General features: G+C 49.2%; 1 long non-coding RNA gene across 1 annotated transcript in view; it reads left to right on the top strand.

Annotated features, from left to right (window-relative positions):
- The first annotated feature begins 506 nt into the window (after positions 1–506).
- Positions 507–21,928, top strand: part of LOC142491149 (uncharacterized) — a 28,095-nt gene continuing 6,673 nt past the window's right edge. Inside the window, exons 1-2 of the long non-coding RNA XR_012800309.1 lie at positions 507–554; positions 1,791–2,029. This is a non-coding gene — a long non-coding RNA (uncharacterized LOC142491149). The remainder of the gene's footprint in view (positions 555–1,790; positions 2,030–21,928) is intronic.

Genomic DNA, 21,928 nt, shown 5'->3' with positions numbered 1-21,928 from the left:
ACATGCACAAGAGATTTAGCAAGCGACTGCAGGGGAGACATGCTCAGATTTCACTTCCTGTACCACACTTCCTGTTCCCCAATTCCTCACAGGATTCAGCAAAACAAACATGGAGAATCAAGAGAACATGATGTGGCTGTGGTTCATGGAAAATCCGTTTGTACAAATGATGACTTTTGGAGGTACACAAACAAATGATAATTAAAAATAATTTAATTAATTACTTTTTTATTTTTTTAAATAATTAATTAAGTCAGTCAATTATCTATGTTCTTCAATGTGTATGGTATGTTCTTCAAGGTATTTCCTATAAAGGCTTTTCAATAAAGAAACTGTATTTTGTATAAAATCCTGAGGTAAATTTTTTCTAGGATTTTCATTGGTTAGATTTTGGAGGAACATGATTGGTGTACTGAACTTCACTGTGATTGGACGGCTGCGTCATGTGACGTGGCTGTCGCTGTTTGAAAACAAATTTGCCTGTCTCCTCAACTGTCTCCTGCTTTGCAGTAGCAAGCGGGGAGACAGTTGAATTTGGTATAAGCAGTTTTCAGGTATGTATAACACTTGTTTTTGAGCGGTGTGGTGTCTCTACAGGAGACACCACGGGCGATTTTTGGTATAATCACAGTCTTAGGAAACAGTGAGTAACTACAAAGAGGATCTTCATCACCAAGACAAGTATAAGGGGTACTGAAGCTTTTGCGAAACACAGGCCTGCCACGGTACCACACTAACCACCATGAGCTCCAACGTTATGTGCTAGCACATATACCAGGATTCTCTATGACACAGGGTTGTCAGGGGTAACATAAGACTCTCCAATACTAAGAATTGTGCAGAGCTGGGGGTTTACTGCAAGTGTAACAATTGTGCTGTGGTGATCCACAACCAGCGAGGGTCACGTGATGGTTTAAAGAGTTGTGTTTATACCTGTTCTATTGTTCATAAAATTATTATAACTACCCTGGTGTTGTGCCCGGTTTGTCTGACATATGATCACATGTTCAGCTGGTAAATACACGCAGCACTAAAAGGGAGTAGAACTCAAGCCCCCGCCTCAGCAGTAACAGGATAGTCTGAGGTAGTTAATGGAGGGGTTACAGTAGGAACAACCCCATATGCTGACTGTGCTTCTTTGGGTGATCAGGCACACCTTTGTGAATCCTAGGTTGTGCGGTGTCCAAGTGTGGATGGACCGTACATCAGTATATATTACAATACCACTCACACAGGTATAACACCTTGCAGTAGTTAAGGTTGGATGAGGTCTGTGTCCAGATCTCAGGATGTTTGTAGGTGGATAGATTAAACTTTGATAACTATATGATATTTTGCCACCATTTAAAGTATATTACCTTGCAGTGCTGGAGACTGAAATAATATCCCAAATCTGGTCAGTGAAATAAGTTGTCAGACCTGGATATTGCATGCAATCTTTCAGCAGTATTTTTACTGAAGTGACAGCATGAGCGATACATAAGTGTCAGCATATAGTATATGGATGTAGACTTGACAATTAGTTACAAAGTATCAGCCGCCTGATACTATGTTAATTCAAATGACTGGCCTCCTAGTCTATTGGAGGTATGCTACAGGCCTCAAACGACCTTTATCCTCAGACCCTCCGGGCAACCGACATACAAATTAAAAAGAAACAACATCTAAAAATGAACAGTGACAGAGCTTGGATGTATGAGAGTTGTAATTCTATAATGTGGTGACAGGAACCACTTTCCTCGTATAATCGCAAAAGTATATTACTGACATCCTTTCTACTATTTGTTCAGTGCCTCAACATGCCGATGTACGTTCAGCGCATGCGCGCTTTCTCAAGGCTCTGATTGGTGACCAATATTTGGCTTAACCTATGCACATGAACCACCTCAATGAGTAAACTAGCTCAGCATGCATTGCATTTCATCATACTACTGATAGACCCAGGGTCACGGATTTGCAGAAACCATGCCGGAGCAACTATTGCACAAGAAAACAAGGCAAATAAACTCTTCTGTCAAAATACCTCAAGGTAAGCTTAATTTTTGGCACTCTTTGCTCAAAAGGTTTGTCATCACTGTCTAACGCACCCTGTTCTTACTAGATAAATTATCTATTTAATTAGAAATTAATAGTAGGCTGTACTTTTCCTTTCAGCATGAGGTAACGTTTCAAAATAATGTGAGTTCACGGCTGAGCCATTGTGAAAATGATGTGTAAAATCAGGTGACATGATGAGAAAATCCAGGCGGTTATGTAACTGGACAGGAAACATCTAAAAAGCAAAGTTTGTCTGCGTGTATCAAGAAGACCAGCCTCTTCAACCATATGCAGATTTCTTTGGGGATTTCTTTCTGGGTTGGTCCCAGCTCATGCGAAGAAAGATGAAACTACCATTCCTTGTTTTAAACACTTTATGGTACCTCATCTACTGTTGGTATTGTAAGTCTGAATTATCTACAGTCTAAGGACAGGATTGTTTTCTTCATACATTTCAAAGGAAACTAATTGAAATGAACCAGATCTTTCTGGTCTGACTTGTACTATGTGATGTATAGAGAATAATAGAAACTTCTAACAGTCAGAAGTGACCTTGGTCCCATTGAGGTGACATAGTCAGCATTATCTCTTGGCCTATCAAGTCTGTCCTTCCCACTCCAAGGTGAAACAGAGACAGGACCTATGTAAATAGAGCATTGCTGTTGAATTGAAGGGAAACCTTGTGTCATAAAGGTGGATGGTCAAGATTACCCTATTTAGCCCCCTCTTTGGGACTACTAGGGTTGTACAGGGTTGATTGCCTTAATAGGTTAACTCTGTGTGCTAACTCAGGTTACTCTCCCCCTTCCCATCATGTGATGTATGGTGTATAGCAGCCCCTTATGTTCTAGAAGAAGGTTCTTCAGAGTTCTGATGTGGGTGCTCACTGTGGGTGCGATGCACTAAGCAGTGATAACTGCTTTAATAGCGCAAAGAGGCTTTTAAGGCCGATACAGTCTGCTGCTCGATTCACTAAGCAGTGATAACAGCGCATTATCGGCCTTAAAAGTCATTTTTTCAGCCCTGTGAGATAAGCACGTCCGATAAGGCAAAAACCGGCAAAATGCGCCGTTTTTTGCCAGTCAGCGGGATTCACTAAACAGGGATAAGTCTTTGTTTTGTCGAAAATCTTTGTTTACCTTTTTCCAAGGACACCATTAATACAACAGGCCAGCTGATCCCCACGGGAGTCCCCAGGTGATCCCTGCGGGAGTCCGGGGCCCTTAGGGTGATCCCTGCGGGAATCCGGGGATCCCCGCTGGCCTGCGGTACTAATCGTGTGCCCCACAATAAATAAACAATACTTTAAAATAAATACACCCCCACTCCCCAACACATACAGTACAGTAATGGGCAAAATTACTATTATCCAGATATGAATAATAGTGCATTTGCCCATTAAAATACAACATTAAGCAGCATAAATAAAGTAAATAAATCTTGCAATCACCCCTGCCAGACTGCCACGATGAAGGCCGTCCTCATCCTCATCACCGTCCATGTCCTCCGTTGCTACAAACAACACAGAACAATAAAAAAAGACAATCTAATGTCCCCTAACCCCTTAATCACCTTAGCGGTTAGTAAACGCTATAGTAATTAAGGGGTTAATCCACCCTCCCCAACTACCCACCCGGTAGGCCTAAACACCCATCCTTTGGGACAATACCCCCTTCACCCACCCCCGCTACCCACAATAAAAAAAAATACACAACAGCCCCACTACCCACCTCTTAGGTCCCCAATAAACCATTATAATATTTAATAAACACCAATACACAACCCACCCCCTATGCCCCCACATAAAACCAACATTTATTTCTTTACACACAGGATTAATATTACAGGCCAACGGGTGTCTCCGGTGGTCACCACGGGTATCCGTGGGCCCCAACGGGGTCCCCGGGTCATCCCCTTGGGTGTCTGGGGGCCCTCGGGTGGTTCCCATGGGTGTTTGGGGGCCCTCGGATGGTTTCCACAGGTGTCTGGGGGCCCTCGGGTGGTCCCTGCGGGTCCCCCACAGCTGTGGGGCCCCCGGTTCTTCCCCGCAGGTGTCCGTGGGTCCTCAGGTGGTCCCCGTGGGCATCCGGGTGGTCCCCGTGGGTCCTTGAGTGGTCCCCGTGGGTCCCAGCTGGCCTGCGGTGCCATTCCTGTATTTAAAAAAATAAAACATGGACTATATTTCAATAAATACACCCCCCCCCCCAAAGACATACAGTACAGTAATGGCCAAAATAACTATTATCCAGATATGGATAATAACCGCTATAGTAATTAAGGGGTTAACCCACCCTCTGCCACTACCCACCCAGGAGGCCAAACCACCCTCCCCAGGCAACTACCCCCACCCTTCACCCATTCATTGATACAGCGGGTGGGTACATCATGCTCATATAATATGGGCATGATTTACCAATGGTGAAGGATTAAAAAAACAGGCCCAAATAAAAAACATTACATAGCACAATTTGCCTTGTAGCGTTTAAAGCCCCCAGTCACGTGACGTGGGACCTTTAAAAGCACAGGGGATACCGGCACTCCATAACGGGGCCTTTATCTCATGAAGTAGGGGTTCCCCGAGCCTGAAACTAATACAGTTCAACTCAGGAGACCCCCTACACATGTACACTATTATAAAAATGTATATTTATGCTTCACGAGCGCCTGTAAGAGCCGTGCATGGAGATGCAGCATCTCAATGCAGTTCTTACAGGTGGCTTTTTTTTCTATCAGCTATCGCGCTTTACATGTTTAAGCGCGATAGCAGGGGGGGGGAAGCTCGGGCGATCAGGCATATTGTAACGGCTGAGCAAAAATATTCCAAGCGGGCGCAAAAACGTGCTGCTTAGTGCATAGCCCCCTAAGACTTGCTGCTCAGTCGAAAGTCGGAATACTTGGACATGCAGAGTGGTAGCAAAGCTGGAGACTCGGTCACAGGCTGTATAAGCTCGTCATGAGGCCGAAAGATGGATCCGAATTTCTCCATAGGAGTTCCCGAGTACGAAGTAAGAAGCAGAGGGTTGGTCAGAATCATAAGGCAAAAGTTATAGTGAAGTAATTTTATTACTCTGATCAGCATGCAAACGATCATAAGACTGCTCTGCCACAGGTTGAATCTGGTCAAAGGACAGTGAGTGAAGGGGGCTCTATGAAAGGCTCAGATACAATCCTCTTTTCAAAGTCTAGTCCAGTTATACATAGCCACTTATATGTGACAGTTGAGGTGACTAAATAGTTTTCTGCCATTGGAATGGCCACAAGTAGGAGGCTAGTACCTTGGGGCAGTTGGGTGTCTGGATGCATCAATGCAGATGCCAGGGAATTTGTGAGTGACAAACTTGTCTTTGAAGTGGAGGGCATAGAACCAGCAAAAGATGCATCAGATACTGCAGGGAAATCAGAAATACAGTAAGTGCACTTGTCTTTTAAGTGGGTGCCATAGAATCGGCACAGATTATATCAGGTACTGAAATGCTTGTCTCTGAAGTAGGAGGCTGAGAATCAGTAATAGATATACTAAAAACTGTGGGAACAAGAAAATGGATATCAAACTTTGAAGCAGAAATCTTGGACTCGGAAACAGGTATAGCCTGGTTGGGAAGTCAGTGAAAGGTGAATCTGTCTTTAAAGCAAGAGTCTTAGGGGCCTATTCACTAAACATTGATAAGTGGTTTAATGTTTGATAAATGCCCTTATAGCGTGATACTGCCTGCTTTGCTATTCACTAAACAGTGATAACAGTGCAGTATTGTGCTATAACGGCTTTTCAACGACCTTTAACACTCTGAAGCAAAAAAGTAATCCGACAAGCCAAAAACGCCCCAAATCGCATTTGTTATGCCAGTAATAGCTATTCACTAAACAGTGATAAGCATATCGAACTTTAAAATCTTGCAATATTTTGTCCCCAGCTACACCCTGGCACTAAAGACATTGCAAGATTCATAAAAGCCTTTTCTTTCTGTACAGGATTGATACCGAATGCCGGCGGGGACCCCTTGGAGATCCCCAGTTTTCGGGTCTCAAAAAGTCAGACTGAAGTATGTGTTGAAGGTCAGAGAGGCTATGGCTGTGTGCATATAGGATTGTGTCATCTGCATACATGTGTATTGAGGCTTCCTTACAAGCTGTGGGAAGATCATTAATGAACACTGAGAAGAGTAGGGGCCCCAGAACAGAGCCTTGCGGGACACCACAGGTGATATCCAGGGGGTTGGAGTTAGAGCCTGAGATAGCCACATGTTGGGATCTTCCTGATAGGTAGGACTGAAACCAGTTTAAAGCATGTTTCCCTATTCCAGAGCTCTGGAGTTTGTTAAGCAGGATAACATGATCAACTGTGTCAAAAGCCTTTGCAAAATCTAGGCTATCTAGGTTAGTGGCTAACCGCTAAGGTAATGAAACGGTTAAAAAGGAGGCACTGCATCGTTGTTGGTACAGGGGGTGGGTGAAGCTTGTAGTTGCCCCAGGGTGGGTGTATAGGCCTTGTGGGATGGTGTCAGTAGAAGACAACCCCTTCATTACCTTAGCAGTTGCAACTGCTAAAGTAACGAAGGGGTTAACCCCTCACGCTACCCTCACGCAAGGCGTAAATACCACCCTGGGGCAACTACAAGCTTCACCCACCCTCTGTACCAACAATAGGAATGGGTAAAAGTGCTATTAACCAAATGTGGCTAATAGCACTTTTAATGGATTTATTATGTCAGAACAGCACGACGTTTCAACCTGCTATGAGGTCTTTTTCAAGTGACTGGTCATGCCAGTCACTTGAAAAAGACCTCATAGCAGGTTGAAACATCGTGCTGTTCTGACATAATAAATCCTTTGAAAAATCCGTAGTGCCCTGGATCATCAATTCTTATTCAAGTTTACATGTGCTGCGTCACACTGGGGACAGGGATGTGTACTGCCACAGCAACCCGTGAACAACTTAAAGAAGGTAGAGAGAAAGGAACATAGCGTAATACGTTTTAATAACAATAGGTAGATAAAAAAGAACGCACTCACAAACGGCTCATAAAAAATGCATAAGTGAATAGCTTCTCCGTCTTATTCTTATCCACTCCAGCTCTCCCACGTCTCTCCCTCTGCCCTGTCACTGTCCTTGTCCTCCGTTGGCAGCATCATAATAAAAAAATACAAACTAATGGTCACTAACCCCTTAAGTGCTGTTGCTCCTGCCCTGAATTTGTATCCTCTCTATCTGCCTATATAAACGTCCCCTTGCTGCTACTCAAGTGCTTGTTTATACTGGTTTTAACTGTACGTGCTACGGTTCCTGTTTTGTCCCTGAGTCCTGTCCCAGTCCTGTTCCTCTTCCTGCCTTTGACCTCTGCTTGTAACCCTGATGATGTCACTTTGCTCTCTGCTTGTGACATGACAACGCCACTTCGCGACCTGCCCTCAACCCTGCTTGTGACCCTGTTTACGTCTTCACTTTTGCCTCACTATTCCGGCCACTGGGACCCACTCCGGCAGTAGCTCCCCTTTTGACACTTCAGTAATAGGTATACCAAATATTGTGGGGCATTTTAAGGTAAGAGCCTTAGGGACCTATTCACTAAACTTCGATAAGTACATTTCTCCCAGGGCTCTAGGTTCTTTTTTTCTTGAATCGATAGGTGCATTAATGCTGGTTAAGTGCCATTTTCAAGTGATATTGCATGCGCAGCTATTCACAAAGCTTCAATAACAGGGCAATATTGATGTGCGTAGCCGAGGTCGAGGTATAGAGAACATGGGAGTCCAGGTACGAAGCCGAGGTCAAGGATACTAGGAGACAAGACAACGTTAGTAGAATTCCCCAAGGCAAAACAGGACACGGCAAGCGAGGTGCTTGTGGGTAGCATGTGGCTAATAGTGCTTTTGGAATATACTTCTTTTGGTGGTAATACCGCATTTTTAGGTTACTGCAGTTTGATGTATCCGGGCCTTAATTTGTGTGGTTTGTGAACAACCTATGCCCGACAAATCTAAAAATAAATATGTTTGGGCTGTGTAAAGAAGATTTCAGAAGAGAATCTTAATGTATTCTACCAAATCTACTAAATTTAACTAAATGTATGTGTTACAAATACAGTATGTAAAGGAGGATAAAAGCACACTTGTATTTGGGTCGAAGGTTCCTGAGCTTTCCTTGATATATGAAGATATTGAGGTACTATCTTCAGAAGTTTAAGGGGAATATTTTGTATATAATGTAGAATCCTCATTAGACGAAGAAGGCGAGTTAAAATCAGCCCCCCGATGAACTCACATCCAGTGTCGAAACGCACAGGGCGTTCTCTCCCTCTGGTGATCAGTTTGTTTTACCATCAAACTGTTATTCTTCCAATCCTTGAGGTTCACTGCTGTACATATACTCTCTGTTGTCTGGCCTTATTACTGACGATGTGCACGATGGTGTAGCTCTTGCCAGGACTCTTGCATGGAGCAGGAGCAGCCTGCTACACTGACTTTCCAACGCAAGGAGTATTAAGTGAGATGATAAGCATGGCAACTGGTTTTATTAATGAGTTTTTATATTCCCTCAGTATTGTGAGCGCAATGATTTTACCTTTTTTATATTTATGAATTATAGCGGAATTAATCTACGAGGCATGCGCTTTTTTTCCTCTAATTCCTAAGGTCCACTATTTATGTATGTGATCGATTCTCTGAAGCCACAAGGTAGCTCTATCCTGAGATTTATGATTTCCTTTGAGCATCTAACATTTCAGCAATAGCACTATTTGGTTTCCTTTGTTAAACCTGTTCAACTTTATGGTCTAATTTATGGACTTTAACACTGTGCTTAACTATCTAAGAAACAAACAGCACTCTGATCTCTGACAATTTCAGAGTAATTTCTTGTCATATGTACACTTATTTTGCTCACTGTTTAGATTTTTTTCGTTATCCCTAATCAATTTTTATTTTGAGCTTTTGTGGTTTCTGATATAGACGGGGGCAGCTGAAAATATAAAATACTTAGAGCCATTCAGAATTTTTAGAAGCCAGAGTTTTGTTAGGCGCACGCCATGGGGGAAGGGCGTTCCGGCTACCCCACTACCCCTCCCCACCCATCGTCAGCTCTGTGTCACTATGTGTGTATGTCACAATGTATCTGTGACACACTGACACACACATACAATGATAATCTCGCACACACACATTGATACTCTCACACAAACACACTGACACTCTCAAATCTCTGCTCTCAGCTCCGACGAGCCCTGCTCTCCTAACTGAGCTGTGCAGTGACACACACACACACACACACAGAAACTGACACTCTCTCACACAGACACACTAAATGCTACATATATCAACATGGCTGAGGAGGATTCCACCTCTGCTGCTGCTGACCTGATTGCTCGAAGGATCGGGAACACCAAATTTACGGAACAGGAATTAGGGATCCTCATTAATGGGATGGTGGATAACCACTCCAAGTTATTAAGGGTCCTGTGTCTAAAATTAGCACAGCTGAGAAAAAAAACCAACCCAATGTAATGCCCTAGGCCAGGGTTTCCCAAACTTTTTTTTCCGTGACCCGGTTATTTTTTGAACTTCTCCTTCGTGACCCACTAAAAAATTTATCGCCTATACTGGCCTATAGGGCCTGCACAGACACACACACAGCCACTGATACACACACACACAGCCACTGATACACACACACACAGCCACTGACAGACACGCAGCCACTGACACACACACTGATACATACACACAGCCTCTGATACACACACACGCAGCCACTGACACACACACGCAGCCACTGACACAAACACGCAGCCACTGACACACACACACGCAGCCACTGACACACACACACGCAGCCACTGACACACACGCAGCCACACAGATACACACGCAGCCACACAGATACACACACACACACACTCGCTCTCCCCTATACCCACACACACTCGCTCTCCCCTATACCCACACAGACACAAACAGTGAATTACAGGCAACGACGGATGTGAGTGACTGGAGAGGGGGCCAGGGGCACTTGGGTGGGAGGGAGGGAGGGGGCCAGGGGCACTTGGGTGGGAGGGAGGGAGGGGGCCAGGGGCACTTGGGTGGGAGGGAGGGGGCCAGGGGCACTTGGGTGGGAGGGAGGGGGCCAGGGGCACTTGGGTGGGAGGGTGGGAGGGTGACCAGGGGCACTTGGGTGGGAGGGGGACCAGGGACACTTGGGTGGGAGAGTGGGAGGGGGACCAGGGGCACTTGGGTGGGAGGGTGGGAGGGGGACCAGGGGCACTTGGGTGGGAGGGTGGGAGGGGGACCAGGGGCACTTGGGTGGGAGGGTGGGAGGGGGACCAGGGGCACTTGGGTGGGAGGGTGGGAGGGGGACCAGGGGCACTTGGGTGGGAGGGTGGGAGGGGGACCAGGGGCACTAGGGGGACCAGGGGCACTTGGGTGGGAGGGTGGGAGGGTGGGAGGGGGACCAGGGGCACTTGGGTGGGAGGGTGGGAGGGTGGGAGGGGGACCAGGGGCACTTGGGTGGGAGGGGGACCAGGGGCACTTGGGTGGGAGGGGGACCAGGGGCACTTGGGTGGGAGGGGGACCAGGGGCACTTGGCTGGGAGGGTGGGAGGGGGACCAGGGGCACTTGGGTGGGTGGGAGGGGGGACATGGGGCACTTGGGTGGGTGGGAGGGGGGACATGGGGCACTTGGGTGGGTGGGAGGGGGGACATGGGGCACTTGGGTGGGTGGGAGGGGGGACATGGGGCACTTGGGTGGGTGGGAGGGGGGACATGGGGCACTTGGGTGGGTGGGAGGGGGGACATGGGGCACTTGGGTGGGTGGGAGGGGGGACATGGGGCACTTGGGTGGGTGGGAGGGGGGACATGGGGCACTTGGGTGGGTGGGAGGGGGGACATGGGGCACTTGGGTGGGTGGGAGGGGGGACATGGGGCACTTGGGTGGGTGGGAGGGGGGACATGGGGCACTTGGGTGGGTGGGAGGGGGGACATGGGGCACTTGGGTGGGTGGGAGGGGGGACATGGGGCACTTGGGTGGGTGGGAGGGGGGACATGGGGCACTTGGGTGGGTGGGAGGGGGGACATGGGGCACTTGGGTGGGTGGGAGGGGGGACATGGGGCACTTGGGTGGGTGGGGGGACATGGGGCACTTGGGTGGGTGGGGGGACATGGGGCACTTGGGTGGGTGGGAGGGGGGACATGGGGCACTTGGGTGGGTGGGAGGGGGGACATGGGGCACTTGGGTGGGTGGGAGGGGGGACATGGGGCACTTGGGTGGGTGGGAGGGGGGACATGGGGCACTTGGGTGGGTGGGAGGGGGGACATGGGGCACTTGGGTGGGTGGGAGGGGGGACATGGGGCACTTGGGTGGGTGGGAGGGGGGACATGGGGCACTTGGGTGGGTGGGAGGGGGGACATGGGGCACTTGGGTGGGTGGGAGGGGGGACCAGGGGCACTTGGGTGGGTGGGAGGGGGGACCAGGGGCACTTGGGTGGGTGGGAGGGGGGACCAGGGGCACTTGGGTGGGTGGGAGGGGGACCAGGGGCACTTGGGTGGGTGGGAGGGGGGACCAGGGGCACTTGGGTGGGTGGGAGGGGGGACCAGGGGCACTTGGGTGGGTGGGAGGGGGGACCAGGGGCACTTGGGTGGGTGGGAGGGGGGACCAGGGGCACTTGGGTGGGTGGGAGGGGGGACCAAGGGCACTTGGGTGGGTGGGAGGGGGGACCAGGGGCACTTGGGTGGGTGGGAGGGGGACCAGGGGCACTTGGGTGGGTGGGAGGGGGACCAGGGGCACTTGGGTGGGTGGGAGGGGGACCAGGGGCACTTGGGTGGGTGGGAGGGGGACCAGGGGCACTTGGGTGGGTGGGAGGGGGACCAGGGGCACTTGGGTGGGAGGCAGTGACTGGGTGGGGTGACTTACCTTGCCGCCGGACGCTTTCCCCTGCTGCCCCCGATATCCCCTGCTGCCCGGGACGGGAGGTGGGCTTGGGGGGACGGGAGGTGGGCTCGGGAGGGGGTGCCACGGGAGGTGAGCTCGGGAAGCTGGCTGCGGGGGGAAGCTGGCTGCGGGGGGAAGCTGGCCGCGGGGGGAAGCGGGCCGCAGTAGGAGCTTGAACTTCCCCCTCCGTCCCACGTAACGTGCGGGACGCAGAGGAGCTGGTACTTCCTCCTCCGTCCCACGTTGGGAGCGGGGGGGGAGGAAGGGAGCAGGCCCTGCTTGCCCTGCGCAAGCGCGCGGGACCGCAGGGGGAAATCGCCGGCATTTTTTTTAAATTGAGCAGGGGGGACGGGAGACACCGCGCGGCGGGTGGGAGGGGGACCAGGGGCACTTGGGTGGGTGGGAGGGGGACCAGGGGCACTTGGGTGGGTGGGAGGGGGACCAGGGGCACTTGGGTGGGTGGGAGGGGGACCAGGGGCACTTGGGTGGGTGGGAGGGGGACCAGGGGCACTTGGGTGGGTGGGAGGGGGACCAGGGGCACTTGGGTGGGTGGGAGGGGGACCAGGGGCACTTGGGTGGGAGGCAGTGACTGGGTGGGGTGACTTACCTTGCCGCCGGACGCTTTCCCCTGCTGCCCCCGATATCCCCTGCTGCCCGGGACGGGAGGTGGGCTTGGGGGGACGGGAGGTGGGCTCGGGAGGGGGTGCCACGGGAGGTGAGCTCGGGAAGCTGGCTGCGGGGGGAAGCTGGCTGCGGGGGGAAGCTGGCCGCGGGGGGAAGCGGGCCGCAGTAGGAGCTTGAACTTCCCCCTCCGTCCCACGTAACGTGCGGGACGCAGAGGAGCTGGTACTTCCTCCTCCGTCCCACGTTGGGAGCGGGGGGGGGAGGAAGGGAGCAGGCCCTGCTTGCCCTGCGCAAGCGCGCGGGACCGCAGGGGGAAATCGCCGGCATTTTTTTAAAATTGAGCAGGGGGGACGGGAGACACCGCGCGGCCAGCCTCGCTGCGACCCGGCAATTTTGGTGCCGTGGCCCGGTGCCGGGTCGCGACCCACCGTTTGGGAAACGCTGCCCTAGGCAACACAGCTCGAACAGTGGACATGCTGAAAAAAAAGATGGGCTGATAGTAAGCGCAAGGTGAAATAAAAAATGGCTGACCATGCTGCACACACATGGCGCACTGGAGGGGAACCACCATCAGATTGCCAATTGATGGATTTGCAGGCCTGGTGTACACCGAAGATCTTGCACAGGATCAATCTGGTAAGTCAAAACATACTACATATATGTAACCCTTTCCCTATGCCCTAAACTGTGAGCGATAACGTGTGCTGCTGTTAACTGTATGCTTGCAGGAGGCCTGAGCCTCCGCTTCTGGGAGCCTGGGTGAGCTCTCTCTCTCTTTGTGCAGTGCCTCCACCTATGTATGAGGGATCCCAGCTTTGGTGGGATGATTCCTCATAAAACTCAATACACTCAGTAATAATAATACCACATATAACCCCACAGTATGCAACAACGCAATACACAAATACACTAACACACTGATACAATACCCCTGTGTGTCTTCTTCAAAGTACTGAGGGTGCCCTGGGCACCTAAACACCCTGTGTCCGCAGAACAATTCCCACCCAAATGTGAGGTAGCGCTACCCCCTTTGAAGTGGTGGTTCACGGTGGGTATCCTTCCTGGTCAATGGCCTAACCAGGGAATGCTTGATAATGGTGTTGGATCCTGTCCCACGCAGCAGGGCCTCCAACACAATTCCCCTCACACCTTATCCAGGAAGCGGTCTGCGGTGAAGTCTCCAGCCGGAGGGTTCCACCTCTCTGTTGCCACGTGCAGCTCCTGTCCCAGGCCGCAGGTCACCGCATGGACGTCCATCCACCTGCGCGGTAAGGTCTAACTGGGGCCTAGATGGCAAGGTCTGGCCTAGTCCAGGAAACTAATGCTTCCTGGACACTACCTTCCTCCTCAGTGCCTCCGTCAGCCTAGTTCGCAGGCTCTCTGCCTGCAGAGTATATCCTGCTATTCCAAGATGGCCGCCGCTCTGCCGACACTCCGCATGTGCTCCTTGCCACAAAATGACCGCCCCCACAAACTCCATTGTTATGCGGCGCTCCGCCAACCAGCTGAGCAGCGGAGCAGTTACTCCTCACCGGAGGTAAGGAGGGGGGACTCTGCTACATATACAGTGTATATCAAGCTCATGTATTCATGTAACATACCTTGGAGATTAGAACTAAGATTACTGTATTATTTGCACTGCAGTCAGTGGCGTAGCCAGACATGCGCGGGCCCCCAGGCAACATTTTTTTCAGGGCCCCATTATGAGTGACCATATTCTGTAGATTTAGCAGTTTCCATCGAGCCCCCCCCCCCCTCTTTTACACCTCCTCACGTATTTCTCCCCCCCTCGCTTACACTCCCTCCCTCACTACCCGTTTCCTCTCACACCCCCCCCCCCCCGCTATCACTCAGTAACTCCCCCCTGTCACGAGAGAACAGACAATATATAGAATAACCGGGCCAGATTGAACAAGATTAGGATATAGTAAACTGAATGAGTTTATTTCTTATGAGCAGAACAGACAATCCATGAAGCAAATAACAATACAGAAATATTCACACTTACTGGGGTTGGACAAGGAGATATTCAGCCGAATAGCAGCTCCTTAGTTGTTACAGTCACGAAAAAGCACAGGAATAGGGGGTGCAAGCAACTATATAGATGCAGGCCCCCATTCCTAAAATGGCAGTTCAGTTATTGGTGAACAGTTACCTTGTCCCAATCACAGGTTGACAGGTAACGCGAGAAGCAGGGTTTACCCAGCCCCTCATTAATACACCCCTCCCCTGTTCCTACTTGGCCAGCCCATTTATAAAAAAAATATGGCCACAGGCCTGGGTGCCGTTCTGTCTAGCAAAATGCTTATTGGACAGAGACCGTTCCTGAAAGGGTGTTATATTTAACAGGTCACAATGGTTAGTATCCATCTGTGAGAGCTGGCTGCATATGCAATGAGGCGAGTCACCTCCATTGATGTCAAGGTCTTTTCTCACCTCTAACTTCTCCACAGGGGACCTTTCAAGTATCTTCCTTTGATTGTACAATTACATATCAAAGCTGTCATCTGGCAAGCTTTTTGTCCTATGTCCAAAGTTATAGTAAAAACAGCGATAACTCATAACTATATTTCACATGTCATAAATCGGATTAACGATATGTATGCGACCTGTGTTCTTTGCATAGCAAAACATATCCAAATTTCACCTTCGTAGCATGTATATAGCAAAAGTTATAATTTTTTACACTTTATCCATTGTCAGGGATACAATACAATTCTCCTCCTCCCTCCATGTTAATACATAACATAGCAATTAATTCTGCTGAAGCGAGGAAATGCAGATCCACATATACACAATATGGTTAACACTTTCCCTCCCGACATGATTTATACACATACAGGAATATAACACAGACTGCTGGAAAAATAAATCTAAGACCTGGGACGATTCTGCTGAAGCAGGGGGATGCAGATCAACATATACACAGATCCCATTAACCCCTCATACCCCGATCATGACACCCCCCCACGCTCAATCCAGCTCCCTAAATCCTCCCCTCCTCACATTCATTTCCCCGTCACCCCTGGCCACACACTCATACAAATCCCCCCCTAAAATACAGTACCACCTTCCCGCCCCCACAATACACGTCAGAATAATCCCCTACACGCACACTACAATAACCTCCCCGCCACATACAAACACTACAATAACCTCCCCCCCACATTCACAATGCAACAACCCCCCCCCCCCCCCACATGCACACTGCAATAACCACACACTACAATAACCTCCCCCTCACACGCACACTACAATAACCACATGCACACACACACAATAACCTTCCCCCCACATGCACACTACAATAACCACACACACAACAATAACCTCCGCCCCCACACACACTACAATAACCACAAAACACAACAATTACCACTCACTCCCCACACGCACACTACAATAACCACACACACACACACTACAATAACCTCCCTGCCACATGCCACTACAATAACCTCCCCGCCACATGCACACTTCAATAAACCACATGCACACACACTACAATAACCTCCTCCCACACGCACACTTCAATAAACCACACACACACATGTAACCCTGCTTCCCCCCCTCCCCCAGACTCTACGGTGGTGTCTAGGGTGCATGACGCAGATTACATGCGGTGTGGTGCGTACCTGTGAGGAAAAGGAGGGCCTGAGCTTCCCGCGATGTTGTGGGGGAGCCAGGACTGGGCTTCTGGGGTGGTAGCCTCCATGATCTCTTAGTGGTGCAGCGCCTCCATCTTCTATACTCCCAGGAATATGGGACAGGACCGGTATAGAAGAACCCATTGGGTCCCAGGGTAGTACTTTCCAAGTCACACACAGTCTTTACGGATGAAGATTAGTCTCTTTATTTGACAAAGCAACAATATCCCAACGACAAGGGCTTCCAACAGCCGCAACACAATAGCCAGGACGGGTTATACACCACTCGCCTTCGCCCAGATAATTCCTCCTCTCCTTCCCTCCAAGTCACTCTTCCGGCAGGATGGTCTGAGCTAGAGCTTCAATACCCCGTGGCCCACCCCCAAGGTTAGCCTCGCGGTGGGTCTTTAATTCTCCCCATCACCCCTGGCAGTGGGGTGAGGGCATTGGTCCACCAAGTCTATAACTCTATCAGCTCTACTAAAGGACGTTGATTCTTTCCGCTCTCCTTTTGCCTGCACTCTGCGCAGGGGGAACCGTAGTTCTCTCCAAATCCTCGGTCCGATCCGCAGGATTTCTTGACTCATGGCCTGTTAGCGGCACTGCATACTCCCGGCATAACTAACCGGCAACTCCAGACTCTGACTAATCTCGAACGAAGAACAAACTACTCACCGGAGTTGGCTGCTAAATATAGAGCTAGCCCCGCCCCTCGTTATGTCAACAGGACCTCCCCTCGTGCTCACGCCTGCAGCAGAGTCCAGGCCTGCGTCTATCATTCAGGATAGGGCTATTAAGGGGGAAAACCCATGATGATTACTGGTGCCCGATCTTAACAGGACTTACCACAGCAGAAGGAAGATAGGTATAGCCTGTGCTGTTTACAGGGGCTACACACACTACAATAAACCCCCCACACTAAAAATAACCTCTCCACACATGCACACTGCAATAGCCCCCTGAGGATGAGGGGGGAGGGGCTAACTAGGAGGATGAGGAGCGGGGACGGGGGGGGGAGCAGCTGAGGAACAGAGGTGGGCTCTGACTGTGCATCTGAGGGGTGGAGATAAGACCTAGCTGCTGTTGAGGCGTCTGATAATGTAAATATGCGTAAACGAGGGGAATAATTTTGTCTTTTTGCACCCGAGGCAAGTTTCACCAACTGCGCCCCCCTCACTAGCACATTGACAGACACTGAGGCACACAGAGCATACTGACAGACACTGAGGAAATACAGTACACTGACACTGAGGCACATACAGCACACTGAATCACAAATAGCACACTGAATCACAAATAGCACACTAACAGACACTGAATCACACACAGCACACTAACAGAGTGTAGCCATGCCACCTGTGGCTACTAACCTGCCCTACTCCTGGTAGTAAGTCCTGGTACAATCAGGCTGCCAGTAGTCAATATGGGTTTCCCCCACTCACTGGAGCTGCACTTGAGTGACAGTGGGAGGCGGCGACATCCGGCCTGAGCATGTCCAATCATGGAATGGATGTGGTGCCCTACTCCTAGCTGTACTTAAGGGCAGTGTCGCCCCAAATTCAGTAGTGCCTCTACCTACTTGAGGGAGGCAGGTCACACAGCCAAGAGCCTGACTATTGGGCCTTCTCTGGTCCTCTTTCCCTCGGTGGAGAGTGAGTGTGTACCATACCTCTGCTCCTGCTAGAGGGGCAGAGAAGAGCTGGGACTGCTGCGGGTGCCCTTGGCCTGTAGTGAAGGTCCAGGGACCATACTTCAGTGAGAAACTGACAGTTGCTGCATTGGGCAGAACCCTGCCATGTACTGTGCTGCACAGAGAAAGAGAATAAACTGTTCCTGTTGTTATACTCCCGCCTAGTGTTTGATCTTACTGGGTGAGAGGTGACAGTTCTACTGTAGGAGATCATCTTCACCTACAGCAGATGGAGGCGCTGCACTGCTAGAGAACCATGTGGGTAATGTACCCCAGAAACGTGATCCTATGTCCCCACTACCATCGGCGGACAGCTCAGCCCTCCTATTACCAGCAGGTATCATGCACCACACGACCATAATGGCAGAATATCCCAGAGGGTGGGGGAAACACCGTTACAAGAGCAAACTGTAACTGGCAAATTTACACACAAACATACAACATACTGACAAACTGAAGCACACTGAGACTGACACACACACAGCAAACTAACACACAAATACACACACAGCAAACTGAAACACAAATACACACAGCAAACTGACACACAAATACACGCAGCATACCTTCCCACAGCAGCACATGCAGTAGTATCTCCTCCCCCTGATGTCAAGCAGAGCAGGGGCGTGCAGAGCTCGGCCTCAGTTCCACCCCCAGCTTCTGCTGCCTGCTCTCTCTCTCCCGCCGCTCACAGCTTCCGATCCAGCTTTGATGTTGTGCTGTGAGCACTGACTGAAGCTAAGTCACTGCCAGGAGTGGGCCTGCCGGCAAGCAGCTATTAAGGGGCCCGGAGGAGGAAGGGGGTCCTGACTTCAATGGTCGGTCGGCTACACAGCTGGGCCAAATGTCCTGGCTCTCCACCCCTGTCAGCGGGCCTCCCAAGAGTGCTTTGCCCTGGCTGTAGCTACGCTCCTGACTGCAGTTACACATACAGAGGAGACATGACTTTAGACCTCAATGTCGTTCCGCCCGAGAAGTATGCTGTTCCTGGGCCCTCACGTGCTGTACCAGCACCCTCACCTGCTATTACAGCATCCTCACCTGCTGTACCACCTCCGAGACCTCATTCTCTAGCACTGAGACCTGCTTTGCCAGCTGACCATTAAACCAGAATGGCCTCATTGTGTCGGCAGCAGCTTCTCAGGATGCATCGGTTAGCCTAATCACGAGATGAACCATCATTTGGCCAGCATGTCCCAAAACTTCAGTTGCCAATTTAGAGTGGTAACCCATCTCCTGCGGCACCACAGCACAAACGTCACCAACAGGTTGACCGAACCAACTGCGGTAGTTAATGGGCTCACCTGGGCTATTCAGCAGGCTAGAGAGTGCTTGCATGCAACGTCAATTATTAGAAACGCCAGCTGCATCCAGAAAATCGCTGGTGATAGCAGGGGTTTCACTCCTGATGTCAACTCCAGCTCCTCCTTTTTCAGTGGCTGCACTGAGCATCACACTTACCCAGTAGCCCCAGCTCCATTAAGGCATGGAAAACTATGTTGAAGGGTTCCTAGTGAGCCTGTCCCTTCTTCTGCCAAGAAGAGGAAGAGATTATTTTTCTTTTCTTTTTTCCCTGTTAATTTTCTCACAGTGATATAACTGCGTGTGAATAAATGTTACGCTCACTAGTTCTGTCTCTTGGTAATTATTGTTAAAAAAAATAAATAAAAGTTGTATTCTTATTATACACACATAATTTAGTCAGTAAACAATATATATCATATCATGGCAAGTCTCACAAACATATCCTACATTCAATAATCAATAAACAACATTCTGCAGGTTATAACATGAAGTTATTAGGTTACCACTTCAGACCTACCTTTGTTATTTTAGGCAATTCCCAGAAATAACGTAACGATAATCATTGAGTGGCTGTGAGTAATGGCTACTTTTGGTGTGACCTATTTATTTCTCTGCGCTAACATTAACGGAGGTTCATGGATCTGTGATGTTAGGCTAATGGCCAATTAGCATCTCATTTGTAAATGTGTAAGCCGTAAATTTGTAAACGTCCATCTAAAGTTACTGATATGATATATTACTGGTTAACTCGAGGTCATTGTTACGTCACGATAAATAGCTTAACAGATTTGTGCTTTTGCCCCTATGTTTTTTGTGGGGCATAAAAAGTCGAGGTTTTTTCAAGTTGTTGTAGATTTATTTATTTATAAAATATTTTACCAGGAAGTAATACATTGAGAGTTACCTCTCGTTTTCAAGTATGTCCTGGGCACAGAGTAAAACAAATAATACATGGTTACAAGTACAGTTACATAAATGAACAAGGTATACATTATATACAGAGACATTGCGTGCACAGTTAAAGAAAATATATATTATGAGCGTATGAAACAGTTACAGACCAGATTAAAGTGTGAGACAGCCTTAGATTTGAAAGAACTTTAGCTGGTGGTGGATATGAGAGTCTCTGGTAGGTTGTTCCAGTTTTGGGGTGCACTGAAGGAGAAGGAGGAACGTCCGGATACTTTGTTGAGCCTTGGGACCATGAATAGTCTTTTGGAGTCTGATCTCAGGTGATAGGTGCTGTATGTGGTAGGGGTGAGGAGCTTGTTCAGGTAGCTGGGTAGCTTGCCCAGAAAGTATTTGAGGGTGAGACAGGAAAGGTGAACTTTGCGCCTAGACTCTAGTGATGACCAATCTAGTTCTTTGAGCATTTCGCAGTGATGTGTGTTATAGTTGCATTGGAGAACAAAACGACAAATTGAATTGTAGAGGGTGTCAAGTTTGCTAAGGTGGGTTTGAGGAGCCGAGCCATATACTATGTCTCCATAGTCAATAATTGGCATTAGCATCTGCTGTGCAATACGCTTTCTGACCAGGAGACTTAGGGAGGATTTGTTCCTGTAAAGTACTCTTAGTTTGGCATAGGTCTTGGTTGTCAGAGTATCAATGTGCATCCCGAATGTTAAGTGGGAGTCAAACCATAAGCCCAGGTATTTAAAACTAGTGACAGGTGTTAGGGTGGTGTTAGCGTTGGTTCTAATCAGGAGCTCAGTCACTGGAATCTTTACAAATTTAGTCTTGGTCCCAAATACCATTGTTACAGTCTTGTCAGTGTTTAAAAACAGTTTGTTTTGGGAAATCCCCAGTTTTCGAGTCTCAAAAAGTCAGACTGAAGTATGTGTTGTAGGTCAGAGAGGCTATGGCTGTGTGCATATAGGATTGTGTCATCTGCATACATGTGTATTGAGGCTTCCATACATGCTGTGGGAAGTTCATTAATGAACATTGAGAAGAGTAGGGGCCCCAGAACAGAGCCTTGCGGGACACCACAGGTGATATCCAGGGGGTTGGAGTTAGAGCCTGAGATGGCCACATGTTGGGATCTTCCTGATAGGTAGGACTGAAACCAGTTTAAAGCATGTTTCCCTATTCCAGAGCTCTGGAGTTTGTTAAGCAGGATAACATGATCAACTGTATCAAAAGCCTTTGCAAAATCTAGGAATACTGCACCAGTGAGTTGTCCCCGTTCCATTCCACACTGGATTTCATTGCAAACTTTTAGCAGGGTAGTTACGGTGGAGTGTTTGGGACGAAACCCAGACTGGAATTGGCTAGGGAAATTTGTCTTGGTGTAGAAATCGCTTAATTGGGAGTGGACACATTTTTCCATTACTTTGGATAGAATTGGGAGAAGTGAGATTGGCCTGTAGTTTGAGACAGTGTTTTTGTCCCCACTTTTGAAGATTGGGACAACTCTGGCAGTTTTCCAGGTCTTAGGGATATGGCCTGCAGACAGGATAGAGTTGACTATGGACGCAATTGGTTTGGCAATGGCTGGGGCACCAAGTCGTAGGAACCTAGATTGTAGTAAGTCGGGTCCACATTGGCTGCTTAGTTTTAGTTTGAGGAGCGCTTGTGTAATCTCCTCTTCAGATACTGGGCTAAATTGAAAATTGTGGGCAGTGTTGGGAGGGGTGGGACTGTAGGGATACTCCCAGGATGAGATTCATGTTTGGGGTTTGTGCTGCGTTTCGCTAATAAGTTAGTG

Source organism: Ascaphus truei, chromosome 3 (assembly GCF_040206685.1).
Source record: "Ascaphus truei isolate aAscTru1 chromosome 3, aAscTru1.hap1, whole genome shotgun sequence".
NCBI lineage: Eukaryota > Metazoa > Chordata > Amphibia > Anura > Ascaphidae > Ascaphus > Ascaphus truei.
This window is presented reverse-complemented; position numbering and strand designations above follow the sequence as displayed.